Here is a 22,527-nt window from a genome sequence, read left to right as displayed (position 1 = left end):
GGTTGGTTGGATGTTGGATGGTGGGTCTGTTTCAGGTTGGTTGGATGTTAGATGGTGGGTCTGTTTCAGGTTGGTTGGATGTTAGGTCTGTTTCAGGTTGGTTGGATGTTGGATGGTGGGTTTGTTTCAGGTTGGTTGGATGTTGGATGATGGGTCTGTTTCAGGTTGGTTGGATGTTAGGTCTGTTTCAGGTTGGTTGGATGTTGGATGATGGGTCTGTTTCAGGTTGGTTGGATGGTGGGTCTTTTTCAGTTTGGTTGGATGTTAGGTCTGTTTCAGGTTGGTTGGATGTTAGATGGTGGGTCTGTTTCAGGTTGGTTGGATGTTGGATGGTGGGTCTGTTTCAGGTTGGTTGGATGTTGGATGGTGGGTCTGTTTCAGGTTGGTTGGATGTTGGATGGTGGGTTGGTTGGATGTTAGATGGTGGGTCTGTTTCAGGTTGGTTGGATGTTAGATGGTGGGTCTGTTTCAGGTTGGTTGGATGTTAGGTCTGTTTCAGGTTGGTTGGATGTTGGATGATGGGTCTGTTTCAGGTTGGTTGGATGTTAGGTCTGTTTCAGGTTTGTTGGATGTTGGATGGTGGGTTTGTTTCAGGTTGGATGTTAGGTCTGTTTCAGGTTGGTTGGATGTTGGATGGTGGGTTTGTTTCAGGTTGGTTGGATGTTAGGTCTGTTTCAGGTTGGTTGGATGTTGGATGGTGGGTCTGTTTCAGGTTGGTTGGATGTTGGATGGTGGGTTGGTTGGATGTTAGATGGTGGGTCTGTTTCAGGTTGGTTGGATGTTAGGTCTGTTTCAGGTTGGTTGGATGTTGGATGATGGGTCTGTTTCAGGTTGGTTGGATGTTAGGTCTGTTTCAGGTTGGTTGGATGTTGGATGGTGGGTTTGTTTCAGGTTGGTTGGATGTTAGGTCTGTTTCAGGTTGGTTGGATGTTGGATGGTGGGTTTGTTTCAGGTTGGTTGGATGTTGGATGGTGGGTCTGTTTCAGGTTGGTTGGATGGTGGGTTGTTTGGATGTTAGATGGTGGGTCTGTTTCAGGTTGGTTGGATGTTAGATGGTGGGTCTGTTTCAGGTTGGTTGGATGTTAGGTCTGTTTCAGGTTGGTTGGATGTTGGATGATGGGTCTGTTTCAGGTTGGTTGGATGTTAGGTCTGTTTCAGGTTTGTTGGATGTTGGATGGTGGGTTTGTTTCAGGTTGGTTGGATGTTAGGTCTGTTTCAGGTTGGTTGGATGTTAGGTCTGTTTCAGGTTGGTTGGATGTTGGATGGTGGGTCTGTTTCAGGTTGGTTGGATGGTGGGTTGTTTGGATGTTGGATGGTGGGTTGGTTGGATGTTAGATGGTGGGTCTGTTTCAGGTTGGTTGGATGTTAGGTCTGTTTCAGGTTGGTTGGATGTTGGATGGTGGGTCTGTTTCAGGTTGGTTGGATGTTAGGTCTGTTTCAGGTTGGTTGGATGTTGGATGGTGGGTTTGTTTCAGGTTGGTTGGATGTTAGGTCTGTTTCAGGTTGGTTGGATGGTGGGTTGTTTGGATGTTGGATGGTGGGTCTGTTTCAGGTTGGTTGGATGGTGGGTTGTTTGGATGTTGGATGGTGGGTTGGTTGGATGTTAGATGGTGGGTCTGTTTCAGGTTGGTTGGATGTTAGATGGTGGGTCTGTTTCAGGTTGGTTGGATGTTAGGTCTGTTTCAGGTTGGTTGGATGGTGGGTTGGTTGGATGTTGGCTGGAGAATCTAAGGAATGTTGATAACCTGAGAAATGCAACGTCTGCAGCCTTAAGACGTGAAGCTCTGTTTTATTAATATGAACCGTTTGGAATGTGACCACAGTAAAGCAGTGGTTCTCAACCTTGGGTTAGGGAGACATTTTTGCTTATTTTTACAAATTTTCTACAAACTCCACCAAACTCACCATATTTTAACCTATTTTCATCACTTTTTCTTGCCATATTTGTCATGATTGGGTGTTGGTGTGGACCCAAATGCAGGGGAAGAAGGAGGCAGGATGCAGGAATAGCGTTCTCGGAACCAGTCCATGTTTAATTCAAAAATCCAAAATCCAAAATCAAAACTCAAATCCAACTTAGGGAGTTGGAACAGGGAGCAAGACCAGACACGAGGAAGCAGATAACGACCCTGACATCACACAGACACACAAACAATGATCCAGCAGTCATACTGTGTCCAAACACTCAGCTAAATAGTGGAGGAGGCCTGATGGGAATGGGCCACACCTGGGTGAAACACGAGGGAGCTACTCAATCACCCACCAAGCACACAGACATCACTGGGAGGTGGAGCCACAAACAGGAACACCTGAAACAGACAAGACTCAGAATAAAACAAAGACACAGAATAACTAAACTAAACAGAACATGACAGAACCCCCCCTTTAAGGAGCGGGTTCCAAACGCTCAAAACAAAAATCTATCCACCCAAACACCAAACCAGGGTGGGTGGACGGGGGCCCGGAGGAGGGACGAAACCAAGTTAGGCAGCCTCCCATGAGGCGGAGCCGGCGAAGCAGGGGACAGGAGTCCGGCGGCCTCCCATGAGGCGGAGCCGGCGCAGCAGGGGACCAAGAGTCCGGCGGCCTCCCATGAGGCGGAGCCGGCGAAGCAGGGGACCAAGAGTCCGGCGGCCTCCCATGAGGCGGAGCCGGCGAAAGCAGGGGACCAAGAGTCCGGCGGCCTCCCATGAGGCGGAGCCGGCGAAGCAGGGGAACCAAGAGTCCGGCGGCCTCCCATGAGGCGGGAGCCGGCGAAGCAGGGGGACCAAGAGTCCGGCGGCCTCCCATGAGGCGGAGCGGCGAAGCAGGGACCAAGAGTCCGGCGGCCTCCCATGAGGCGGAGCCGGCGAAGCAGGGACCAAGAGTCCGGCGGCCTCCCATGAGCGGAGCCGGCGAAGCAGGGGACCAAGAGTCGGCGGCCTCCCATGAGGCGGAGCCGGCGAGGCAGGCGGGGAGACCTCCGGCGGGCCGGGCGAAGAGGGCTCAGACGAGGCAGGCGGGGAGACCTCCGGCGGGCCGGGCGAAGAGGGCTCAGACGAGGCAGGCGGGGAGACCTCCGGCGGGCGGGCGAAGAGGGGCTCAGACGAGGCAGGCGGGGAGACCTCCGGCGGGCCGGGCGAAAGAGGGCTCAGACGAGGCAGGCGAAGAGGGCTCAGACGAGGCAGGCGGGGAGACCTCCGGCGGGCCGGGCTCAGACGGGACAGGCGGGGAGACCTCCGGCGGGCCGGGCCTCAGACGGGGACAGGCGGGGAGAGACCTCCGGCGGGCCGGGCTCAGACGGGACCGGCGGGGAGACCTCCGGCGGGCCGGGCTCAGACGGGAAGACCTCCTGCGGGCCGGGCTCAGACGGGAAGACTCCGGCGGGCCGGGCTCAGACGGGAAGACCTCCGGCGGGCCGGGCTCAGACGGGAAGACCTCCGGCGGGCCGGGCTCAGACGGGACAGGGGTGCGGGGAGCCGGCACTGGCGGCGACGTTGGCGGCCTGGTGCGGGGAGCCGGCACTGGCGGCGACGTTGGCGGCCTGGTGCGGGGAGCCGGCACTGGCGGCGACGTTGGCGGCCTGGTTGCGGGGAGCCGGCACTGGCGGCGACTGTTGGCGGCCTGGTGCGGGGAGCCGGCACTGGCGGCGACGTTGGCGGCCTGGTGCGGGGAGCCGGCGGCCGGGGTGCGTGGAGCCGGGACTGCGGCAGGGCAGGCGGCGGCCGGGTGCGTGGAGCCGGGACTGGCGGCAGGGCAGGGCGGCGGCCGGGTGCGTGGAGCGGGACTGGCGGCAGGGCAGGCGGCGGCCGGTGTGCGTGGAGCCGGGACTGGCGGCAGGGCAGGCGGCGGCGGGTGCGTGGAGCCGGGACTGGCGGCAGGGCAGGCGGCGGCCGGGGTGCGTGGAGCCGGGACTGGCGGCAGGGCGCGGGGAGCCGGGACTGGCGGCCTGGTGCGGGGAGCCGGCACTGGGCCGCTAGCCTGACAGCTAGGGGACACAGGAACGCTAGCCTGACAGCTAGGGGACACAGGAACGCTAGCCTGGGAGCTAGGAGGACACAGGAACGCTAGCTGGGAGCTAGGAGACACAGGAACGCTAGCCTGGGAGCTAGGAGACACGGAACGCTAGCCTGTGGAGCTAGGAGACACAGGAACGCTAGCCTGGGAGCTAGGAGACACAGGAACGCTAGCCTGGGAGCTAGGAGAAACAGGAACGCTAGCCTGGGAGCTGGGAGAAACAGGAACGCTAGCCTGGGAGCTGGGAGAACAGGAAACGCTAGCCTGGGAGGCTGGGAGAACAGGAACGCTAGCCTGGGAGCTGGGAGAAACAGGAACGCTAGCCTGGGAGCTGGGAGAACAGGAACGCTAGGCCTGGGAGCGGGGAGAAACAGGACGCTAGCCTGAGGAGCTACGAGAAACAGGGACGCTAGCCTGAGAGCTACGAGAAACAGGGACGCTAGCCTGAGAGCTACGAGAAAACAGGGACGCTAGCTGAGAGCTACGAGAAACAGGGACGCTAGCCTGGAGAGCTAGCTGAGTAGGAGAACAGGGACGCTAGCCTGAGAGCTAGGAGAAACAGGGACGCTAGCCTGAGAGCTAGGAGAAACAGGGACGCTAGCATGAGAGCTAGGAGAAACAGGGACGCTAGCATGAGAGCTAGGAGAAACAGGGACGCTAGCATGAGAGCTAGGAGAAACAGGGACGCTAGCATGAGAGCTAGGAGAAACAGGGACGCTAGCATGAGAGCTAGGAGAAACAGGGACGCTAGCCTGAGAGCTAGGAGAAACAGGGACGCTAGCCTGAGAGCTAGGAGAAACAGGGACGCTAGCCTGAGAGCTAGGAGAAACAGGGACGCTAGCCTGAGAGCTAGGAGAAACAGGGACGCTAGCCTGAGAGCTAAGTGAAACAGGGACGCTAGCCTGAGAGCTAGGTGAAACAGGGACGCTAGCCTGAGAGCTAGGTAAAACAGGGACGCTAGCCTGGGAGCTAGGTAAGACAGGGACGCTAGCCTGGGAGCTAGGAGACTGGCGGGGCTGACCCTTCCTTCTCGACCGACCTTTACCTCGTTGTAGGCTCCGGGGTCCTCCCAAAGCCAGTCGAGTTCCCCTGTAGGGATCCCTAACAGGCTCGTTCTCCCATCCATACCACAGATCTTCCCTGGCCTCCAGTAGGTAGCTCTGCCAGTAGGCAGTCCTTTCAGCCAGGTCCATCTCTGCCAAATCTATCTCCGCTGGATCCACTTGTGGCTGGATCATTCTGTCATGATTGGGTGTTGGTGTGGACCCAAATGCAGGGGAAGAAGGAGGCAGGATGCAGGAATAGCGTTCTCGGAACCAGTCCATGTTTAATTCAAAATCCCAAAATCCAAAATCAAAACTCAAATCCAACTTAGGGGAGTTGGAACAGGGAGCAAGACCAGACACGAGGAAGCAGATAACGACCCTGACATCACACAGACACACAAACAATGATCCAGCAGTCATACTGTGTCCAAAACACTCAGCTAAATAGTGGAGGAGGCCTGATTGGGAATGGGCCACACCTGGGTGAAAACACGAGGGAGCTACTCAATCACCCACCAAGCACACAGACATCACTGGGATGTGGAGCCACAACAGGAACACCTGAAACAGACAAGACTCAGAATAAAACAAAGACACAGAATAACTAAACTAAACAGAACATGACAATATTTTTCCTCCTTTTAATGTATTTTTGCTACATTTCTCTCATTTCTGACACTTTACATCACATTTTAATGACTTTTCTACACATTTTTTCCACTTTCCAGACATGTTCATCATTTATAAACACTTTCTACCACTTTTACACCTAATGTCACATATGTTGGACCATTATTGTTACTTTTAACCCCTTTTCACCAAATCTTATGATTATTTTGGTCAATTTAACCACATTGATGATTTGTCTAACTCCTATTTTTTTTTTTTTAGATTTTTTTTATTAAGCCGTCATGACAATAAATTTCCCCACTGCGGGATCAATAAAGAATACTCTAATTGTTCCTCCTTTTTTTCTGCCCACTTTTAAGCCAATATTTGACTCTTTTTACATTTTTGCCTCTAAAACTTTTAATCATTTTCTGTGTTTTTTAAATCTAATTTCGCCTCCTTTTTCACCATTTTTGGTCACATTTAACCCATTTTATTAGTGATTAAAACCATGATTTCCATCTTTAAGATGACTATAATAATAATAATAATAATAAACGTTCCTGGATAACAGTGGATATTATTCAGATGAATAAATAAATGTGGTTATCACAGATTCATAGAACAATGGACCATCATTTTACTGACTGAAAAGGGTTGAGAACCTGTGGTGGAGCTGATTTATGTTTCTTCTTCTTCTAAACTGTTCCACTCCTGGGTAAACTTCCTGATTCCTTGGGTAGATAAGGTAGATGTGTATCATCACTTGGTCTTATCTCCAGGACGTTTGGTAAACATGGAGCGCAGACATCAGTCCATGCTTCACCAACACAGGAATGTCCTCCACACAAAGCTGTGACCAGCACGATTCAAATGCTAAAACAACCCAAGACGGGACTCGTCTGATGGATCTACTTAGGATCTACTTAGCTCTCAGCTATTACGTTCCAAAAATAGTAAAAAAAAAGTATATGAAAAGTTCAAGGACACCACCAGGGCGACGCCCTTAGACCTTTGTAGAAGATTTTGATAACTTTGAATAACAGTAGATTGTTGTATATACTGGCCAGATTTCAGGTGTTTTTGAATTACCCTGTATGTTAAAATGTATATTGAAAATGAACCAAATCTTCACAGTTCATTCAAAATTGCGGCTCCAATGTTACTTAGTTGATTAAAACTAGACAATAACTGAAACTTTTTAATAAATCTAAGATGCATTTTAGTCAAGACTGTAACTAAAACTAAATCAGAATACGCAGTTGAAATAAACAGTTTCAAATGTAATTTTTTGTGCATTTTGGCCCAAATGGTCCACGGACGAAAGTGGTCCACGACCCAGTAGTTGGAGAGACGAATAAATGAATGACCAATGTTGATAAAATGTACTTTTTAAAGATCTGGGACGACAAACATGGCTGACTGTGTATTACGATGCTGATCTAAATAGTTGTCTAGTACCGCCCCCTGCTGTTCTGGAGTCTAATTAATCTCCTCACACACTTTAATGGTGACGTATGTAGAGTCTCAGCCTGTTTTTTTCTCGTGGTGGAACAGATATTTAGTATATTTAATTCCTGGTGATGGATGAGCTTTTGAAGCCCCTGATATATCAGCACACGTACCCTGAGGGCCACTCCAACCTCCCACCCCCATAGAAACCTCCCTGAGGCCCCGTGGGTTAGTGAGGTGTGTCAATGGGAATGTTGTAGAGGGGCGGGGCCTCTGCGACAGCTCAGCACACCACTGGAAACACACAATAGGGGGGGGGTGGGGGGTGGTAACTAATTGCTCTTTAATAAACTCTAGAGCAGGACAGAATGAGTGAATACTCAGGGTTGGTTACGAGTGTTAACTTCTATTTACCTTTGAAATCTATGGTTTCTGCCACTTTTTTGGTATCTGAACACATTTCCCTGCACATGCAACGACACCAAACTGTCATTATTTTAACCTATTTTCATCACTTTTTATTGCCATATTTTTGCTCCTTTTAATGTATTTTTGCTACATTTCCTCCATTTCTGACACTTCTACATCACATTTCAATGACTTTTCTACACATTTTTTTCCACTTTCAATATATGTTCAGCACTTTTAAACCCTTTCTACCACTTTTACACCTAATGTCACACATGTTGACTCATTATTGTCACTTTTAACTTTTTTTCACCATATTTCATGATTGTTTTTCTCAATTTACACACATTAACAGTTTGTCATGCCCATTATTTGCCAGTTTACTACTGTAATTTGCAACTTTTAACCAATTTTTATGGTTTTTAAAATCCTATTTCATTCCATTTTTAGTCACTTTTAACCCATTTTATTTCTGATTAAAACAAGGTTTTACATCTTTTAGATGTCTATGTACTATGGCCCAAACACTCGTCTGATGGAAGAGTTTTTACAACACATCTGGTATGTCATCTAGCATTTGCCTTAAAGGAAAACTTGATGTTTTTGTCGTTTTCTGTTCAGAGGAAACTGTTTCCATGTGTTTCTGTAGTTCAGAGCAGCCGTTAGCTTCAGCCGTTAGCTTCAGCCGTTAGCTTCAGCCGTTAGCTTCAGCGCGTTTCTTATTGGACATTAGAAGCGCTCAGGTGAGAACCATGACTGAGTTGCTGCTCAGTGACAGAAGAGGTTTGATGTGAAGTCCACACCCTATAACCAAGCTGAGAACAAGTGAAAAGATTCCACGTTCAGGCCCTGGAAGCTTTGGGAACACTGGGGTCAGAGAGCAGAAAGAGTAGGTGTGAGACAAAGGATGCTACACTTCATCATTCAATGTGTTTCCACAGAAGTAAACACAAGGACATTCAGGAATTAAAGTCACATCAAACACTTTTTAAACACTTTATTTTATGCCAGGGGCGTCAAACTTATTTTAGTTCAGGGGTCAAATGCTGATACGATTGATCTGAGGTGGGCTGCAAAGTTTGGGAATCGAACAATTTCAACATTAGTGTTTACTTTGCATTTCCATGTATAAATGTCTACGTAAAGCGATATCCAAGCAACAGGTAATGTCTATATTTATTTCATTTGGGGAAATATTGTCCAATAATTTGAGGATTGAGCAAAAGTTTGAAAAAACAATTGGTTTCTTTCAACAATTTGAGAGTAAAAATGACTTCCATGGTGTTCTACAAGCGTGGGAAAAGTGAACCCGTGCAAATATTATAGAGTTTTATTGAATTTGTGATGAATTCAATGAAAAGTTTCCACTTGAATAATTGTAAAGTTCTACTTTCAAATAAAACAGTTTAAACGTTGCCAGTATTTATGTTTGGATGTGATAGTGATTTCAAATGATTCCCAAATTCTGCCTAATTTCAGGAGATAATTTAATTAACTTTTTGGAATATTACAAAAATTCCATTGCCAGATATTTTACGTTCCTTTGCATATATTCACGACTATATTATTTGGTCATTTACACAATGACTGGTAGATAAAATACTTTAGGCCAAATTTTGTGTAAGAAAAATTGACTCAGCAATATATCACGATTTTTGCACAATTATCGCATAGATCCAAAAAACATTTAATGTTGCTAACATTAGCATAAAGTCCCTATCAGTAGGTGTCAGTGAACGCATCATCAGACATTATTAAACTACGTCACTCCTCTATGACTTTTAGCTTTATTTACATAAAACACACTGGACACCTTTATAGATATACTGTATGTGGTTGTTTTTTTATTTAGAATTTAAGAACTTAACAAGTTTAGAATCTGTTGTAGAAGCAAAAGTTAAACTTTTCTAAAAAATATAAATGTGACAGTTTAATAAACAAACCACTTGTTTTTGATATTTGTGCTTGTATTACAGTTAGTTATTATTTAAATAATAAAATAAAATGCATTGTATTTCAAACCATTTTGTAATGGTAATGGTAATCTGTAATTATTGATTTAGTGATGTATAACGCATTGTTTAGTATCGAGATATATCGTATTGTGACACTCAAATCGTGAATTGTATCGTCTGATTCATGGCAATGTAATGTGTGTGTGTGTGTGTGTGTGTGTGTGTGTGTGTGTGTGTGTGTGTGTGTGTGTGTGTGTGTGGGGGTGTGTGTGTGTGTGTGTGTGTGTGTGTGTGTGTGTGTGTGTGTGTGTGTGAGATACTCCCACAGTCTGTCAAAGTCCAGAGTTCTCCTTTTGTTCCTCAGTGACTCCAAAGAGCCGTAAGATCAGTGGCCAAAGTCAGAGTGTGGGGTCAACACACACACACACACACACACACACACACACACACACAGTGACGTCTCCCTGGTGAATAGTCTCATCATGCTGAGAATGCCTCAGAGCAGACAATAGCCACTACATCCTCTGAACATCTCCCACCATGGATCAGCTCTGTAGGACTCTGAGAACACGTCAATGGCCACGTTTACATGGGAGCTTTAATTCCTCTTTAATTCAGATTAAAAGTTAAATCCTCGTTAAACTGACCTTGTAAACACTTCATTCCTAATGCTAATTTCATTCCGTATTAAACTTAAATCTGAATCAGGTAGCTGGTTTATTCCAATTTTAATTCAGAATTAAATGGTAAAATGTGGTAAAGCTTGATATGAAACATGTTTTAATAATTATTAACTACATATGCATAGAACTATACATAGAACTGTACATAGAACTATACATAGAACTGTACATAGAACTGTACATAGAACTGTACATAGAACTGTACATAGAACTGTACATAGAACTATACATAGAACTATACATAGAACTATACATAGAACTATACATAGAACTGTACATAGAACTATACATAGAACTGTACTAGAAACTATAATAGAACTGTACATAGAACTATACATAGAACTATACATAGAACTGTACATAGAACTATACATAGAACTATACATAGAACTGTACATAGAACTATACATAGAACTGTACATAGAACTATACATAGGAACTGTACATAGAACTATACATAGAACTATACATAGAAACTGTACATAGAACTGTACATAGAACTATACATAGAACTGTACATAGAACTATACATAGAACTGTACATAGAACTATACATAGAACTGTACATAGAACTATACATAGAAACTATACATAGAACTATACATAGAACTATACATAGAACTATACTAGAACTATACTAGAACTGTACATAGAACTATACATAGAACTATACATAGAACTATACATAGAACTATACATAGAACATTGGTGTAGCTTTGAGATGACTTTGTTGTAATTTGCGTTATATAAATAAAGTTGAATTGAACATGGTTCCCCTGTTTTATTATTACAATGACAAATTCAATTATTTAGACTCAATTATGACATCAACAGATTTTTAAAATTACAATTATAATTATGCCATAATTGTAATTAAGTATCAATTTCACAATTACAATTATAATTGCCTCCCACCCTCCATTTTATCATTCCATTTTATTACTTTACTGGTTTTTACTGTCCATAAATCACAAAAGCTTTACACATTTCACCTTCAGTTCCTCGTTTTATGGGAAAAAATTCATAAAAATGTGTGCAATGATCCATATTCTGTTTCTGAACCTGAATTTCATTTTTCTTTTGTCCGTTTTCTTTCATCACAGACATTGTGTGTATTTCCACTTCCTGTTCCAACATGGCTACACTGTCCTGAGCCAGACCTTTTCCTCCTACATCAGTGCCTGACCTCACAGATTCTAAAACACTCCCAAACCTTATGTGAATCCTGTCCAGAGACGTTGATCCCACTGCACATCAAACTGTTTCATCCATGTGAGGCAGACTTTCAGCTCCACAAAACTAACATCCAACATTTCTGCCCATAATTTAATTACATTCAGACTTTTTTTCTGCCGATTTCCACAAAATCAGAGAAATATTGTTACAAATTAAAAGCGTGCGCCAACACAAATATTATGTGAGCTCAGATAGGCAGAGAATTCCCACATGAATATCAGTGTTTGTTTTTCCAGCTTTAGTCAAGTGTTCCCTGTTTTGATTGTTCTTATTACTGCCTTGCACAATCGTCCTCTGCTGAAATTCAACCGTGGCGTCATGTGGAGCGCTAACTGCTAATGATGCTACGTCCCATTTATCAATTTTCCTGAAAATTTTATCCAAATCTGTTACTTACTTTTCCAGTTATCTGGTTAACTGACAGACTGACTGATAGACAAACATAACCTTACCGCTCTGCACTTCTGCACTTCACAGAGGCAACAAAAAATACACAAAATGACAGAAAATTACACGAAAACACAGCAAAATACACAAAAATTACAAAAAAAATCCCCATTTCTGCCTTTTTTAAGCCAATATTTACACGTTAAATCCTTTTTACTTCTTCTTCTGTCCATTTTTAGTCACTTTGAACCATTTTATTAGTGATTAAAACAATGATTTCCATCTTTAAGATGACTATAATAATAATAATAAATGTTCCTGTATAACAGTGGATATTATTCAGATGAATAAATAAATGTGGTTATCACAGATTCATAGAACAATAGACCATCATTTTACTGACTTTATGGATGGACCCCAAAAATCTCTCTCCTTTATTCCCCCTTATAGATGGTCCTGTCTCCACATGACTGTTCTTCAATGTTCATGTCTGTGTTCAACCACCTTCAGCTACAGTGGGGGTCCCTGCTCTCTGGACCTTTATTTTGGGGGTCACGGGCTAAAAAAGGTAGAGAACCACTGAACAGAGTTGCTGCATGAGGAGAAACCAGACTGATGCAAACATGGGAACGTGTGTGTGTGCGTGCGTGCGTGTGCCTTTGATGTCCAGGGATGAAAGGCAGAAGCTTTCAGTCTAAAAACAGAGGTGTGTGATGGTCACAGGCATTTCATCTTCTCCTTTGGAACCTGGTCATAAAAGTTGACTTCCAGGGGACGAATAGAGAGCAGGTATTCATATGTTTACCGTGGCCACGCCTTTAAAAGCTTTCTCTAATTAAACCAGAACAATCTAAAGTTAAGGTGTAACTGTAGTTAGTTTGGAAGTTCTACTTCTTTCATTGTCTTGGTTGTTCTTGAGTTTGTAAATGTTCAGTGTTGAGTGATGGGCCAATGAAGTATTTTTTTGTTACTAAACCACATTTCAGTTTCCTATGTGCTGTAGTTCCTGAGATATTGGAAGCTGAAAATAAAACAATAAGGACAAAACTCCCTATCACTAAATTATCCATATCTCTAAAAGTATTAATCACATCAAACTTAACATTTACAGTGTGAATATTGAATAATGATGGAACAATCACTGACATATCAGTCCCTGCAGAATGTTCTTGATTTTGTAACCTACTTTTATTGATTTTGGCAACATTTTATGAAATTAGTTGAGGAAAATTGCAGAATTTTCACAGTTCTTTACAGATGCCTTCAAGAAACTAAGAATATTTTCTGACCAATTTCTGCCCATTTTTGCTTCTTTTTACATTTTTCTGCCACCACCAAACTCACCATATTTTCATTACTTTTTCTTTCCATATTTTTGCTCCTTTTAATGTATTTTTGCTACATTTCTCCCATTTCTGACACTTCTACATCACATTTTAATGTCTTTTCTGCACATTTTTCCACTTTCCAGACATGTTCATCACTTATAAATCCTTTCTACCACTTTTACACCTAATGTTTATATGTTGACCCATTATTGTCACTTTTAACCTCTTTTCACCAGATTTAATGATGATTTTTCCCAGTTTGACCACATTTACCGTTTGTCATGTCCATTATTTGTTTAAACTAATTGTTCCAATATTGACACTTTGAATTTTTTTTTTTTTTTTTTTTTTTTTACAGTTTTTTTTGTTTATTTTTAGCCAAATTTGCAACTTTTAATCAATTTATGTGGTTTTTAAAATCCCATTTCACCACCTTTTTTATCATTTTTGTCACTTTTAACCCATTTTATTTCTGATTTAATATCACTATATACTATGGCCCAATTAATAGGAAACTAAAACTGCTTATTTTGATCATTTTTCTGCCACCACACCAAACTCATCATATTTTCACCTATTTTCATCACTGTTTTTTCCCGTATTTTTGCTCATTTTAATGCATTTTTGCTACTTTACTCCTATTACTGACACTTCTACATCATGTTTAAATGACTTTTCTGCACAACTGTGTGACTATTTAGAGGAGCTGACATGTCCACCAGATAGGATGTATAGCAGATCTTTGTCTATATTCTGAGAGAGTGGGTGGAGCTTATTACTATACCATATTTACCTGTCTATGTGATGGAGTTACAGATGTATTGGAAGATGAAAATGGAAGAACAGTAAGGACGAGCATAAATCATCACATAGTAATTTCACTAAATTGGCTATATTTCATAAAGTATTCATCTGATAAAACTATACATTGACAGAGTGTCTTGAGTTTGTAAATGTTGAGGTAATAAAATGTAACTTTAGATGGAAGTGCTGATAGTGTGCTGTGATGAAGGAAATCCCCGTTGGTCTGCGGAACACATTAAGGCCCACGTTGTTCCTGTTGCTTTGCTTGATGATGTGAAAATGATGGATTCCGGCCCGACCGCCGCCCGTTCCTCCTCCTCCAGGGTCGACACGCTGTCTTTCTCTGTCCTAACGCTTTGTGTGGCAGGCGTTAGTTTTAGTTTCCTGAGGAATCGTTCAGTAATGCTTAGTCATCCTCTGACTCCTCCACACTTTCATTGTTTTTGTATTTATCCAGTTTCTCCAACCAGGATGTGATAAAGAGAAACTCATCATATTTTCATCTATTTTCATCACTTTTTCTTTCCATATTTTTGCTCCTTTTAATGTATTTTTGCTACATTTCTCCGATTTCTGACACTTCTACATGACATTTTAATGACTTTTCTGCACATTTTTTCTACTTTCCAGACATGTTCATCACTTATAAACCATTTCTACCACTTTTACACCTAATGTCACATATGTTGACCCATTATTGTCACTTTTAACCTCTTTACACCATATTTCATGCTTATTTTTGCCAATTTAACCACATTCACCATTTGTCATCCCCATTATTTGCCAGTTTAAACTAATTGTTCCAATATTGATACTTTGAACCCTTTTTTACCAATTATGCTGTCTGTTTTTATCCACTCTATTTTGCAAGATTTAACCAATTTCTGTGGTTTTTAAAATCCCATTTCACCCCTTTTTCTACCATTTTTGGTCACTTTGAACCATTTTATTAGTGATTAAAACCAGGATTTCCATCTTTAAGATGATTATAATAATAATAATAAATGTTCCTGATAACAGTGGATATTATTCAGATGAATAAATAAATGTGGTTATCACAGATTCATAGAACAATAGACCATCATTTTACTGACTTTATGGATGGACCCCAAAAATCTCTCCCCTTTATTCCCCCTTATAGATGGTCCTGTCTCCACATGACTGTTCTTCAATGTTCATGTCTGTGTTCAACCACCTTCAGCTACAGTGGGGGTCCCTGCTCTATGCGAGCTTTATTTTGGGGGTCATGGCTGAAAAGGTTGAGAACCACTGGTCTAGTGAAACTCATCTCCACATGTTTAAAGTACCAGAGGGAAGCGTGGCTGCAGCACATCTGTTCCACATGTTGAGGATGAATAAATAAGATAAAACAAAGCTTCATTTGTAGATGAAAGTTTGACATGAAGCAGATAAAATCATTCTGATCCCTGATATATTAATATGATCACCTGAGGGTGTAGGTTGGATGTTCTCATGTTCACAAAGATAATAACAGCCATGAGAACAGCTTTAAACACCAATTACACACACTTCCTGTGTGTTTCATTTCTGCAGTTTTTTCCATTGCTTCAGCAGCAACGACAGTTGTTATTGTTTCATATAATTAGAGATGAGAGGAGAGACTTTTTAGGGCTCCTATACAACCTGTAATCAGCTTCACCCACCAGGTGATGATGGATGTGTGGAGGTTATGAGGTACGCCACAGTTTAGTGTTCATAATAACACATTTAATGCATCTGCTCATGGGAGAAAACACCAACACTTAAAGCTGCTACATCATTTACTCTGAAAGGATGAAATCACTGATAGTTTGTTTTTATCTCCACTTTTTTATTGACATTGTTGGGAAAGTTTTAGTGCATTGCATTGTGGGATGTGAAGTCAGTGGTTTTCAACCATTTCAGCCCGTGACCCCCAAAATAAAGAACATTTAGTCAATTTTTTTGTAATTTGGGGATTTTTTTGTTATTTTTTGTGTTTTTGTTTGGTTTGTATTGAAGTCATTTTGCTTGTTTTTTGTCGTTTAATTAAATTTAATTCAGTTCAACTTTATTTATATTGCACTAATTGCAACAAAGTGTCATCTCAAAGCACTATCAAATTATCAAATTTGTAATAAAAAGGCAAAAATCCAACAAATCCACATGAACAAGCATCAGTGACAGTGGGAATAAATCTCCGTTAGAACCAGGTTCAGAGGTGGCAGCCATCTGCGTGGACTGGTTGTGGTTAGTAAACAGAAGGACCAACAGAACAGGATAGAGAGATAGAACATCAGAGTGTCTCAGACTAGTTGAGCCGTGAACCACAGATCAGGAAGTGGCATCATCAGCTTCAACACCTGAAACAGAGCAGAGAGAGAAGGACGAGGAGAAGACACTGACTGCAGAAAAATATGATACACTATACACAGGTCTGCCTGTATGGTTTGGATCTTTGTTCCTAGTGATTAGGCTAACGTCTAGCGTCTAGTGGTGTCTCAATGGTCTGAAATGCGGCCATTACAGATGAGACCTTGTCCACTCTAGTGGTTAGTTTAACGCTATTAAACGTTATACGCTTTAGCAAATAAGTAGGTTTTGAGTTTAACCTTAAAGGTGGAGAGAGTAGCAGCCTCCTGTAGTAAGACTGGGAGCTGGTTCCAAAGGGGAGGAGCCTGGTAGCTGAACGCTCTGCCTCCTGTTCTACTTCTAGACTCTTTAGGAACTTCCAGAAGACCAGCAGACTGAGAGCAGAGTGATCTACCTGGATAATAGAGCACTTACTGGTCTCTATAGATATACAGAAGCTAGATCATGTAGAGCTTTGTATGCTAACAGGAGGATTTTAAACTCTATTATAGATTTTACAGGAAGTCAATGAAGAGAAGCCAATACTGTAGAGATATGTTCTCTCCTGTTAGTACGTGTTAGTATTCTAGCTGCAGCATTCTGAATTAACTGGAGACTTTTTAGTGAGTTACTAGAACATCCTGACAGTATAGAGTTACAATAATCTAATCTAGATGTAACACATGCATGACACTTAAAAAATGTCCCCATATAGTATACATCCTGGTATTTCTCACCTACTCAATGTGAACGCTCTACATACGCTTTAAATTAAAGGTTTCAAATGCATCTTGTGAAACTAAAAGTATACTTCAGTGGGAACTCTCATCATCCTAATCATACTCTAGTATATAGTACATAGTATATACTCATTGAGTTTGTAGTGGATAGTATGTTTGTTGGACATTTACAACACAGACAATGTCTTCATCTGATAATAAATGTCGTGAGCAGCAGATATAAGAGTTATTTGAAGTAAACTTGTGGAAAAACAGTGATTTTAAGCATAAACACGAGGCTAACGCTAACTTCTCATCAGCTACAGGATGTTTTCTTACTTCCTTTGATAAACTAAGCTCCATAAGTAGAAGTTGAGAACCATTGTGGCCATATTTGGTCACAGCGACATGTAGGATCAGAGCTTTGTTTAGATGCAGTCCTGATGTTAGCTAAACACTTAGAGCTGAGAAAGTTAGCCCACAGACGCATTTGTGACCCGGGTTAACAAGCTAAAAGAAATCTCTAACCTTTTCTTTATTTTACCACAAGAAATAAACAGTCCCTGAGCCTGGGCTCAAAGTGAAAACATTCCTCTTTAAATGATCCGACCAGAACAAAGGAGAGTCTTTAGAGGAGAGGGGGACAAAGGAGGGGAAAGAAAGCATTCCGATCATGTTGGTTCAGGCTTCATGATACCAACATACTGCAGACGTACGGCCTCAGGGCTGAGCTTCAGTGTGGTCAGTGGGAGAGGGGGCGGAGCCTCCACCTACAACCTGTAGCACACAAAGGAGTCCAATACACCAGTGGTTCTCAACCTTTTCAGCCCCAGGAACCAGGGACCCCCACTGTAGCTGAAGGTGGTTGAACACAGACATGAACATTGGAGACAGGGCCATCTATAAGGGGGAATAAAGGAGAAAGCATCCATAAAAACCTCAGAAATAGTTTAAAAGCTGCAAATTGTGGGTAATGGAATTTAAATATATTGGTAAATAATGGGCATTACAAATGGTGAAAGTGGTTAAAATGGCCAAAATAATTATGAAATCTGGTGAAAAGAGATTATAAGTGACAATAATGGGTCAACATATGTGAGATTAGGTGTAAAAGTGGTAGAAAATGTGCAGAAAAATCATTGAAATGTGATGTAGAAGTGTCAGAAATGAGAGAAATGTAGCAAAAATACATTAAAAGGAGAAAAAAACATAGTAATAAAAAGTGATGAAAATATGTTAAAATATGGTGAGTTTGGTGGAGTTGCAAAAAAGGGTAAAAAAAAAAAAGCAAAAATGAGCTTCAATCACTACTCCATAAGAGGTCCCGACCCCAAGGTTGAGAACCCCTGCACTGGAGACCGTGGAGCACAGCAGCCTCTCATTCACATGTGGAGAAGTTTAAATATCTTACTTTAGACACCCCTACGTATAATACGAGTGACTTTAGCACCACTTTTATAGATGTAAAATGTCTTTTCAACACATTTCTACAGTTGATTTCAGAACTGGACTTTTCTTTGATTTCTCTGTGTGGAGCTACAGAGGCTCTGATTGTCATTTTCATCGTCTTTCCCTCATCAGAGACATTTCAGACAATAACATTTCACCAAGTCATGACAAACATGCGTAAAACAGCTAGTGAAGTTAACTATTAAATTCATCTTCATAAAGAGCAGAAATACGCTCAAACAAACACACACTGAGATCACACCACATTTGACATCCAACCGTAAGCTACACGTGCTAAAGCTAACATTAGCCCACCCATTTTACAGTGGAAATGTGAGATATTGTCCCTAAACATGTGGGAAGGTGTTTAGTTTTGACTGTCATAGAAATATGTACATTTCAGAAGTTAAGTTTGTCTTATTTTGTCAGATTTTACATGAGAATTGACATTCCCGCCTCTGTGAAGCTTTATAGTCAGTGTCGGCTTCAGCAAATTCTGCTGGATGTAGTTTTTATAGAATAATAATTACAGTGTAATTTATTGTCTAATGTTGGTATTGTGAGGCTGAAACTTTGCTACGTCTTCAAACGTCAAAACCTTTTGCTCAAATATTGAAAAATTTAGCAAGATGGAGCGCGACTGTGCCGCCTGGTATGAGTGTGTGTCACAACCCTTGGTTTATCTCTTCCAAACACATTCTGAACAACTGCTTTATTTGGAAAATATGGTGAAAACATGTGAGATTCTCCTTGAACATGTTGGTGAGGAAATAATATGCGTCACATTTCCTGTTTTTTTAGAAGTTAATGACGTTTTTCGTTGATCGCCGTCCGTACTGAAGGAGTCACTGAATATTTTCCCGTGGCTGTAGCATCTGTTTGGTCTCGAGCTGATGCTTTATTAATATTCATATTTACACTTGATTACGTTTCCTTTAACGGACCATGTTGGATGTTTGTGAGTGTGGAGCTGAAACAGTTCAGTGCAGACGGTCTCTGATGACACTTAAACGCACCACAGCTCGTCCCTAAGGCTGAGGGTTTGAATCCCTCTTCAGGATAAAACATAGCTCAGACTCTTCAAAGCCCAGCGTGCGCCACAGATAATTACGGCGTCTGAGCCGACACATTTGTTTCCCTGATGTTTGCAGTGGTTTGTCAAATGTTTGCACGAAGCGTCTGGATTTCCCCTCCATCTGTGAGTCGTGAGGAGAAGGTTCACATTAACCTTTGCTTTTCCTGACTCACGCCAACACGCTCTGACAGAGTGAGTCACACATCAACTTCATCCTGAAGGAATAAAGAAGGCTTTGCTTTGGATCCAATGGAAACCTGTTGTTGAGCTGAAAGTGAACATCAAGAAGGTTTAGAGGAAGTGGAGGAGGGGGGAGGGGGGGGGCAGCGCTGTGGAAATGCTGACTCAGCGTATCATTGTCTTGATCTGTTCAAGGTTTAATGATGTTAGTTGGTTTGTATCAGAGCCAAGTAGGGCGTGTTGATCCAAGTGGAACAGAACACCATGTTTTACTGTTAACATTTATGATTTTTCCTTTATTCTTTTTGTTTTGGAGGGATTTGATTGTGCCAATCAGGAGTTTTTTTATTCCAATCCAAGCTGGAAGTTACATCAGTCTAAATCTGATGTTTTCCTCCATATTTGTATTCAACTTATACACCAGCAGCAGAACTTTACAGTCTCCTCTGAGGCTGACTGGGAGCCAGTGTAAAGACTTTAAAACTGGACTAATGTGTTCTGACCTCTTTGTTCTGGTTCAGACCTGAGCTGCAGCGTTCTGAACCAGCTGTAGATGTTTGATGAAGACCATTACAATAGTCCAGTCTGCTGGAGATAAAAGCATGGACCAGTTTCTCCTGATCTTTCTGAGTCATTAAACCTTTCACTCTGGAGATGTTCTTTAGGTGGTAGAAGATGTTTTTGTGATAGATTTGATCTGATGCTGAATGTCAGATCTGAGTCAATCAGAACACCAAGGTTTTTGACTTGGTCTTTATCTTCTAAAGATCCAGACTCAGATAATTGCTGACAGCAGTCCTCTTTTCATTGTTACCAAAGACAATCACCTCCATCTTGTCATGGTTTAGTTGAAGGAAGTTTTCACTCATCCATCAGTTTACTTTTTCTAAACAGTCACACAACACCTCAATGGGACCATGGTCATCTGGGTTCAGTGATAGATATAGTTGTGTGTCATCTGCGTAGCTCTGATAATCAACCTTACAGTTGTGTAGAATGTGTCCTAAAGGAAGCATATAAAGGTTAAACAGAAGGGGTCCAAGAACAGATCCCTGAGGAACCCCACAGGACATTGGTAATCTGTCAGATTCAAAGTTTACAATGCTTACAAAATAGCTTTGATCCTCCAAGTAGAACTTAAACCATTGCATTACTTTAACATTTAGTCCAACCCATGTTTACAATCTGTGCAACAAAATGCTGTGGTTCCACAGAGTCAAATGAAGCACTTAGATCAATAGAATGAGAACAGTGATCACTTTGATCAGAGCTGTTTCTGTGCTGGGATCAGAACCAAAGCCTGGCTGAAATGTATCAAATATTCTGTTGAAGGTTAAGAATTGAATCTGTTGGTTGAAGACCAGCTTCTCAATGATCTTGGTCATGAATGGAAGGTTCTGATTGGTGAAGAGGATTTGGTGACTTTTAAACAGAACTCTGAAGTGAAGTGGGAGTTAAAAACCAACCAGAACCTAAAGCACTTTGATGTGCTCAGAATCCCTGTTGGATCATCAGAGGAACAGTGCTAGTGGAGAGGGAAATACTGACTCCTGATTGGTGGATAAAGGCCAACACACAGCAGTGAGTTTCTTCATCTAGTTTAGATTATCATAATATTTTTCAGCTCTTTTAATCTCATTTTTAACTTTCTTTGCTTTTCAACATTTCTTCTTTATTCTTTAATGCAGTTTTCAGCACATGAATCCTCACATTTGTATTTAATATATATTTAGTATTTAGTAGGGATGTAACGATTCACTCAACTCCCAATACAATTAAATTCACGATACTGGGTTTACGATACGATTCTCTCACGATTTATTTTACAAAATGGGACTGTAGACAAATGATGACTGAAAAATATTCCTTTATTTTTTTTGGGAAAAAAAACTAGAAAATACTGTAATATTTTCCTTTTATTTTTCATTGTCAAAAGAATCCCTTGATAAACTATTCAAAACAATGCAATTTAACTAAAAAATAAATCTTGAATGAAATAATTAAAGGAATAATACAAATGAAGAAGAAGCCTATTAATTTAAATTCTGGTTCTATAGTAAACAATGCAAAACTGCATAATAGTTATTTTTCTTTTTAAAAGTGCAACTGAAAATGTATTTTGTGCCTTAACAATTGGACTTAAAAAAAAAAACAGTCTGCACTGTATTTACGTCAGATATTTGTTTGGACCAGCAGAGGGCGCTGGTAACCCAGTGGTCGGTTGGCATGCAGCTAATCTAGCAGTGAAGAAGAGATGCTATGCGCTAGCAGACAGAGCTAATAGAAAAACGTGACTTTTACAGATATTCACGTAATATTACAGATATTCTATCGGTGCTAAAGGGGTAAGGAATCATTTATGAACATGTTTAAGAGTAGAAGGTCAGAAAGAGAGTAGTAGAAGATTCCCCTCGCTGCCTGCTCTTCTGGATAGCGCCCTCTGCTGTTTAAAAAAAGTACTGCGATTCAATTTTCACAGTATCAATGTGAACTGTGAAACCAATGAATCGATTTTTAACTGCCTTTCAATCAATCGTTACATCCCTAGTGTTTAGTATTCTTTACGCAAAACACACAATAATTTTTTGAAAATGCACTAAAAGACGACAAAAACCCACAAAATGACAAAATGAAAATACATCGACTCCAAAACAGACAAAACAACAAAAACACAAAAAATGACAGAAACACACAAAATGTGAACAAAAATGAGAAATGTACACACATTTAGTTCATATAATCACTATTTCAACCCATTACAACATTTTTTAGCTCATATGATTAATTTTGCCTATTTCATTTTTTTTAAGTTTCAACATTTCTTCTTTATTCTTTAATGCAGTGTTCAGCGCGTGAATCCTCACTAACA

General features: G+C 41.6%; 1 protein-coding gene across 1 annotated transcript in view; it reads left to right on the top strand.

Annotated features, from left to right (window-relative positions):
• Positions 1 to 22,527, top strand: part of col18a1a (collagen type XVIII alpha 1 chain a) — a 103,075-nt gene that overhangs the window by 19,615 nt on the left and 60,933 nt on the right. The window lies entirely within an intron of this gene.

Source organism: Gouania willdenowi, chromosome 21 (assembly GCF_900634775.1).
Source record: "Gouania willdenowi chromosome 21, fGouWil2.1, whole genome shotgun sequence".
In the NCBI taxonomy this organism is placed as follows: domain Eukaryota; kingdom Metazoa; phylum Chordata; class Actinopteri; order Blenniiformes; family Gobiesocidae; genus Gouania; species Gouania willdenowi.
This window is presented reverse-complemented; position numbering and strand designations above follow the sequence as displayed.